The sequence below is a fragment of the Eucalyptus grandis genome, chromosome 1, assembly GCF_016545825.1.
Source record: "Eucalyptus grandis isolate ANBG69807.140 chromosome 1, ASM1654582v1, whole genome shotgun sequence".
NCBI classification, from domain to species: domain Eukaryota; kingdom Viridiplantae; phylum Streptophyta; class Magnoliopsida; order Myrtales; family Myrtaceae; genus Eucalyptus; species Eucalyptus grandis.
The window spans coordinates 43,676,527-43,685,316 of NC_052612.1; positions in this window are offsets into that span (position 1 = coordinate 43,676,527).

An 8,790-nucleotide genomic window follows, 5' to 3' on the forward strand; every position below is an offset into this window, starting at 1 on the left:
CAATACGTCAAGTTCTAGAAGTCTCTGTCGGTAGTTGAGGCGGTGCGATCTTGTCCGCCGAATCAAATCTAAATCAACGGATGTAATCCGAGGGCCTCAAGTATAAGAAGGGGTGCCATCCCTCTTATTTGTAACCATCCAACATTTTAGCAATATAAGGCTTCCTTTTTTATCAGAGCTCCTCTCTCTAAACTTTCTCTACGATCCGGGTGCGCTGAGCGAGTTGTGCGATTGATCGAGTAAGCCTTGGGTGTGCTGAGCGAGTTGTGAAGGAACTCTGAATAGTTGTTTGAACAATGAGTTGCATTTACGTACTATTAGTGCTAATATTGGCATGTTTGGGGCGATGAAAGAAATAACTGATTAGTCCTTCTATTGTAGGCATTATTTTTTTTTTCGTACAAAAAAGAATTAAGAAATACTCATGGTAACCATTAGAGCCAACGAAATTAGTAATATTATCCGTGAATGTATTGAGCAATATAATAGAGAAGTAAAGATTGTAACGAGTTGTGCGATTGATCGAGTAAGCCTTGGGTGCGTTGAGTGAGTTGTGCGATTGATCCTGAGTCGCCGCAAATCGATCGGCCCGATCGAGTAAGCCTTGGGTGCGCTGAGCGAGTTGTGCGATTGATCGCGAGTCACCGCGAATCGATTGGCCCATGACAATTGCCTATTATTTTTGAAATGGCCATAGAAAGGGGAATTGCAATTGCACTTCGTGATCTTTTGCTTATGCTGTTTCAATTTGGCCTTGTTTTTTACACCTTCTCTCTGGAAACAAAGGCGCATTATTATGGAAGAACTTTACTCCATGGAGGTGCAAAGTAGAGGGCTCTCGGTTGCAGTTTGCAGTCAACTATAGAACTTATTCGCGCACTCATTTTGTTAAAGGATTGGATTTGAATTAGTGGTTTTGTTGATTGTGTACCATATTTTTGGCCATTCATATAGGGACAGTATTGTTAGTTTCTTGATCACATTGTTCTTCTGGCTCATGGCTAGGAGTTGGCTTTTAGCCCATTTTCTATTTAATCATTCTAGTTTCAATTGGCAGAATATTTGTGATGATTGGAAAGATTGGATTAAATGGATGAACAATCAAAAGCCTAGACCTGAAATTAGTTGGCAAGTATGGCAAGTATGGTGGGAAGCGGAACAGTAACATTGCGGAATACTAGTTGAGATAATATTGGCAAGTATGGTGGGAAACGGAACAACAGCATCTGCGGAATACTAGTTGAGATAATATTGGCATTGCGATTTTTTGTATGTGTCTGGTGCATCACTTGGACATCGCAAAGCATATCAACTGGGTATATAATTCATTTGTTCCTATTTCTTCCTATATCCACAATATAAATGTTTGTTCATATTTCTTCCTATCTCAAAAGGGAATTAAATAAGAATAAGAAAGAGCGACATCATGGTGTTCATATTCCTATTTGGCATATTTATCGGTCTATGGCATGTCATGACTTATGATCTTCCTTATATTGTTTGTGATGATGGTAAGAATATATGATCCGTTTGTTCCAAAATTTCTTGTCAATGAATTAGTTGAACAAGTTATATACCATATTGTATTTTTACTTTTATGAGCTTTGTTGTAATGAAACCGGAGCCTTGAGCTATTGGCAATCATCAAAGAGATCATCCAATACCCTGCTTCTATCTTAAAGTCCAAGTACTATTATCATTGGCCATACTTATCTTGTTTTAGTTGGCTAGCTAGAAGCTTCAAAATATGTTGGCCAGCTCCATGTCGTCTTTCAACTAACATGAACACCATAAAAAATATGTTCATGCTTCTTTTCTGATATCGGCAGTTTATTTGGTTTTTGTTGGTTGGCCAATTTCAATTGTCCTCCTAGGTGCTTTATTTCTCATATGATTTTATTGATTCTTCTATATTCTAGAAACACTTGTGGATGCTGGTCTTCTAGGTAGTATGAAATGATAACATTTTCTTCTAATGACACTAGATGCTGACTGAACACATGGCTGTGGTATAACATTCTTGTTTGTATTTTGCATATTTTCTATGTGTAGACTATTTGCCCATGATGGGCCTAAGAACCTGGCCCGCAGGTTAAAGGACCATGTATGAAGGGTTGAGACATGAAAGGGTATGTTGAGAGTTGCGTCTTTTAGAAGATGCGTTTTACGTTGAGGGGTTACGTCTTTTCGAGGAGATGTTTTAAGAGACAAAAAGAAAAAGAGAACGTACCTTTACGTAGGAACGTTTTCACTTTCTCCCCCTCCCAAAAAAGAACGTACGTCTTTTCATTTCAAAGTTTTTCTCCCCCTAATAGCAACAGTACGCTGCTCGATAGAATGGAATTATGATTCTTTCTCGAACATCAACGTTGGTGTTTTACTCTGTGGAAAATAAGGTACATTCGATTTCGTGACATGCTTTTTGATCGGTGATACATATGTTCCTAGGCTCGTCTTCCGCGTTTGTTTTAGGAGTTCGATTGAGTATCGGATCCGTTTAGGGAATTCGTTATTCCTAACATTGGTATCAAAGCCATAGTTCACGTTTCTCGATCCCTTTTCATGTTTATGAATTGTTTTTGATTGATTTTTCGTGAAACATTGCCATCGGTCGATCGGGGACAGAAAAAAATCTCGACACCCGTACTGTTCTTCCTTTTTATTATTATTTTTATTTTTTTTTTATTTTCTGTAAATTGAAGTTCGTTTTTGATAGCGTAGGTCGAAGCTCTCATCGATATGAGAAAAACAAGTGGCGGATCGCCGCTGGAGGCCGCCAGACGCACAACCACGTGCGGCCGAAATGAACTAGGGTCGTTGACTCGTGTGATACGGTCCCTCTCGGGCACGTGCAACGCACGCACGCACGTGGTCATTGGCGCCTGCACAGCAGCACGCGCCAGTTGACGTCATGGTGATGTTAGCCACGCACGTGCGTGACACGTGCCCGCTGACGTCATCATGACGTTAGTGCGCATGTGCGTCGCATGTGCTGGCAGTTGACGTCATGGTGATGTTCCACGCTAACTCAACCGTCATCGTGACCCGTTCGACCCGTTGGTAAGTTCAAACGTTGACCTTGACCTTTGACCTGTTGACCCGTGTTAATCATCGTTGACCGGTGTTGACTGGCGAGAAAAAGAGAGAGAGAGGAAAATCATGTATTTTCTAATTTAAATATTCTAGAGTTAATATTAGAGGACCAAACATGCAACTTTTTCCGAATGTACAAGCTCGTAGCTCAAATGATATCATTTCCATTGAGTACCATGCCCTATGACTTACATTTTAGAGCATTTAGTTTAATCAATGGTGTCTTGCATTGATCAAGACTCTCTGTTCGTTATCATATATGATCAGATAAGGATCAGTATTAGACGTTGATATAACAAATAGCGTTGCTAGATACCCTTGCAAGTTGGCCAGGGAATTTAAGGTTGTACAAAGGATTTTCTTCATTCATTATTTCACGAGCTTAGCGGAACTTGTATCATGAACAAATAAAAACTAGATATTCGCGTAGCATCCCATAATAATTATTGTTTTTTTTAATAGGCTACATAAGAATATTATGGAATAAAACCTTATACTTCGTTTAAGAAAAAATACCAAAGTAAATATCATTTTGGTAAATACTATTCACATACCGACGATATATCTCTCTTTGAAAAGACAAAAATTGCCTCTCATTATAAGCAAATTTCAACATCTTATTTAGGGTTTCAATGGTTTGATCTTTAGTTTATTTTGAGTGGTTTAGGAAGTGAGAATTTAGGATTCCGGAATAAGTATTTTTACAAAGAAGATGGCATTGTCATCAATAGAGACCGATGGATAATTTGTGTAAAGGTGCAAAATGATCTTTAAAGATGGTATTGTCACGCTTCGCTCACGCTTGCTCACGTTCTCACGCTTGCTCTTGTGCATTGATTGATCACTTTCTTGCTTGCGCTTCTGTTCCCTAGCACTATCGAAATTTGCACGTGGGCTTGGCCAACTATATTTGAACTTTTTCTTGGAAAATGGGGCTTTTAGGTTCAATGTCGAGAGGAGGGGTGACCACTGCGGAAAGTCCAGCTTTTTGAGAGTGAGGTCTTGCCGAATTTGCTAGCGGAGCATATCGAGCCAATTCTACGTGCGGTGAATGTGGTCCACAGCAGCGATGTTAGAGCAGCTTTTCTTTGTGAGTACAGTTCTTTAAGATAATTACTTATATTTTTGAATCATCATGTCACTTAATGTAAGCTTGCTGGTTGTTATGATGTAGGTCGATTTTATGCTCATGAAAAGACTTGCAAGTTGGTGTTTTAATCTGTAATAGTACGTTGCTCAGTAGAACGAGATTATGATTCTTTCTCGAACTTCAACGTTGGTGTTTTAATCTGTAGAAAATAAGGTATGTTCGGGACGTGCTTTTCGATCGGTGATACATGTGTTCCTGAGCTCGTCTTCCGTGTTTGTTTTAGGGTTTCGATTGAGTATTGGATCCGTTTAAGGAATTCGTTATTCCCAATAGGGAGGAATTATATCCGAGACGTTCTCCCTTTCTCACCTCCTCTACCCTCCCTCAGCGGCCTCCCTCACTAGCCTCGCCTCACCTCACTCGCCCGCCTCGTGCTCTTTTGCTCGTCTCACCTCGGTTCGCCTCGCCTCGCCTCGCCTCGCCTCGCCCCCTCAGCTCGCCTCACCTCGGTTCACCCGCCTTGCCTTGCTCACTAGGGCTCGCCTTGACTGCTCTTCCCTTCGCAGGTTCCTTGCCCTCTCTCTCTTTGGTGGATTTGCTTCGTTTCTTTAAAGAAATCACCAATCATGGAATAACTCATGGAATAACGATTTGTAGATTAGCATAATAATTTGCAGAATTTGGCTATCTTGCCTAGGATTTTTACAAGCTTGTATTTGAGACTGCTTCATTATCTACATCATCAGCATGAAATTAAACTTATATAGAGAGTGCAAACATTTAGATTTTAAAGTATATAGTATTCACTTATTTTATACATCAATATACACACACACAAACATCATCATAATGAGTATCTTAAAAGCACCATTCGAGCATATTAGATAAGGAAATTCTTGATTTATGGAAGATTGATTACACGGATAAATATTCTAGAGTTAATATTCGAGGACCAAACATGCAACTTTTTTCCGAATATACAAACTCGTAGCTCAAATGATCTCCTATCCATTGAGTATCATACCATAGGACTTACATTTTAGAGCAGTTAGTTTAATCAATGGTGTCTTGCATTGGTCAAGACTCTTTGTCGTTATCATATATGATCAGATAAGGGTCAGTATTGGACGTTGATATAACAAGCAGTGCTGCTAAATGCCCCCACATGTTGGCCAGGGAATTTAAGGTTGTACAAAGGGTTTTCATCATTCATCATTTTACGAGCTTAGCGGAACTTGTATTATGGGCAAATAAAAAATAGATACTCACATAGCATCCCAAAATAATTATTGTTTTTTTTAATAGGCTACATAAGAATATTATGGAATAAAACCTTATGCTACGTTTAAGAAAAAAATACCAAAGTAAATCTCATTTTGGTAAATACTATTTGCATGCCGACAGTATATCTCACTTTGAAAAGACAAAAATTAGCTCTCATTATAAGCAAATTTCAACATCTTATTTAGGGTTTCAATGGTTTGATCTTTAGTTTATTTTGAGTGGTCTAGGAAGTGAGAATTTAAGATTCCAGGATAAGCATTTTTGCAAAGAAGATGGCATTGTCATTGATAAAGACTGATGGATAATTTGTGTAAAGGTGCAAAATGATATTTAAAGATGGTATTGTCACGCCTCACTCACGCTTGCTCTCGTGCTCTCGCATTGATTGGTCACTCTCTTGCTTGCGCTTCTGTTCCCTAGCACTATCGAAATTTGCAGGTGGGCTTGGCCGACTATATTTGAACTTTTTCTTGGAAAATGGGGCTTTTAGGTTCAATGTCGAGAGGAGGGGTGACCACTGCGGAGAGTCCAGCTTTTTTGAGAGTGAGGTCTTGCCGAATTTGCTAGCGGAGCATATCGAGCCGATTCTACGTGCGGCGAATGTGGTCCACAGCAATGATGCTAGAGTAGCTTATCTTTGTGAGTACAGTTCTTTAAGATAATTACTTATATTTTTGAATCATCATGTCACTTAATGTAAGTTTGTTGGATCTTATGATGTAGGTCGATTTTATGCTCATGAAAAGACTTGCAAGTTGGTGTTTTAATCTGTAACAGTACGCTGCTCAGTAGAACGAGATCCTGATTCTTCCTTGAACTTCAACGTTGGTGTTTTAATCTGTAGAAAATAAGGTATGTTCGGGACGTGCTTTTCGATCGGTGATACATGTGTTCCTGGGCTCGTCTTCCGCGTTCGTTTTAGGGTTTCGATTGAGTATTGGATCCGTTTAGGGAATTTGTTATTCCCAATAGGGAGGAATTATATCCGAGACGTTTCTCCCTTTCTCACCTCCTCACGCCCGTCTCGCCTCACCTTGTGCCTCTTTTTTGCTCATCTCACCTCGGTTCGCCTCGCCTCGTCTTACTCGCCTCAGTCGCCTCGCTCACTGAGGCTCTCCTTGACTGCTCTTTCCCTTCGTAAGTTCCTCACTCTCTCTCTCTCTCTCGTGGATTTGCTTCGTTTCTTTAAAGAAATCACCAATCATGGAATAACGATTTGTAGATTAGCATAATAATTTACGGAATTTGGCTATCTTGCCTAGGATTTTTGCAAGCTTGTATTTGGGACTGCTTCATTATCTACATCATCAGCATGAAATTAAACTTATACAGAGAGTGCAAACATTTAGATTTTAAAGTAGATAGTATCCACTTATTTTATACATCACTATATACACACACAAAGATCATTATAATGAGTATCTTAAAAGCACCATTCGAGCATATTAGATAAGGAAATTCTTGATTTATGGAAGATTGATTACACTGATAAATATTCTAGAGTTAATATTCAAGGACCAAACATGCAACTTTTTTCCGAATGTACAAACTCGTAGCTGAATGATCTCCTATCCATTTAGTATCATACCATAAGACTTACATTTTAGAGCAGTTAGTTTAATCAATGGTGTCTTGCATTGGTCAAGACTCTTTGTCGTTATCATATATGATCAGATAAGGGTCATTATTGGACGTTGATATAACAAGCAGTGCTGCTAAATGCCCTTGCATGTTGGCTAGGGAATTTAAGGTTGTACAAAGGGTTTTCGTCATTCATCATTTTACGAGCTTAGCGGAACTTGTATTATGGGCAAATAAAAACTAGATACTCACATAGCATCCCAAAATAATTATTGTTTTTTTTTAATAGGCTACATAAGAATATTATGGAATAAAACCTTATGCTACGTTTAAGAAAAAAATACCAAAGTAAATCTCATTTTGGTAAATACTATTTGCATGCCGACAATATATCTCATTTTGAAAAGACAAATTACCTCTCATTAGAAGCGAATTTCAACATCTTATTTAGGGTTTCAATGGTTTGATCTTTAGTTTATTTTGAGTGGTCTAGTAAGTGAGAATTTAGGATTCCGGGATAAGCATTTTTGCAAAGAAGATGGCATTGTCATCAATAGAGACCGATGGATAATTAGTATAAAGGTGCAAAATGATCTTTAAAGATGGCATTGTCACGCCTCGCTCACGCTTGCTCTCGTGCTCTCACATCGATTGGCCACTCTCTTGCTTGCAATTATGTTCCCTCGCACTATTGAAATTTGCACGTGGGCTTGGCTGACTATATTTGAATTTTTTCTTGGAAAATGGGGCTTTCATGTTCAATGTCGAGAGGAGGGGGTGACCACTGCGGAGAGTCCAGCTTTTTTGAGAGTGAGGTCTTGTCGAATTTGTCACGCCCCAATTCTTAAGTACGCGCACATCCCTTACCTTTGTCGATTTTAAATGCAATATCCCAGGATTACGTATTGTCGAACCTTTCCTTTTCATAAACATATGCGGAAGCAATTATAAATCCCTAAACAGTAAAGTAATGGGATAGAAAAGTAGGGCCATAATTTTTCATAATGAAATTCACAACCTTACTTTTATACATAGCACAACCCACAGTATTTTACCATACCATTCACAAAGGTTTGATCTCACACCTATCTACAAGAACATAAGGTTCAAACAAAATGGGATGGGATCTCAGTCCTCATCCGGGTTGTACTCAAGATCCTTCTTTGGATTACCTTCTTTTTCAAAATCTTTCTCCTTATCAAGGTTCTCCTCCTCAGATTCTTATTCATTAGGCTCCTCATCAGGGTTTTGAAATGGTTATACAATAACTATTGAGATCACGTCTCAGTGATTTTTACCCCTAAGACTTGATTTGTAAACTAATACACTATCCGGGCTGCCTATGCACACACGGGTCAGAGGACGTACCCAACTGCAAATTAGCACAGTTTAAATAGGTACCTAATCATAATATCACGGATTGAAACATCGATCAAATCGACTTAGTCAATTACATGTTAGTCGGACAATCTCTTGGTCACTCTCAACCATACTATACATTTTTAGTAATACCTAGTCACCGAACCATGCATTTTCCCCCGGCGCCGATTTTGCCAAGGTGATGTACAATAAACACTTTATGTGCATGCTCTCGGGCGTCGATTTCTCCGTGGTGATATATTTAATCATAGAGCCAATACAAACCAATTAAGTGCATTTTCTTTCAGAAAATTCCAATTACTTTCAGCCATATGGGCACGATATTCGACACACAGAAATACGACCACACATGCACAATCTAC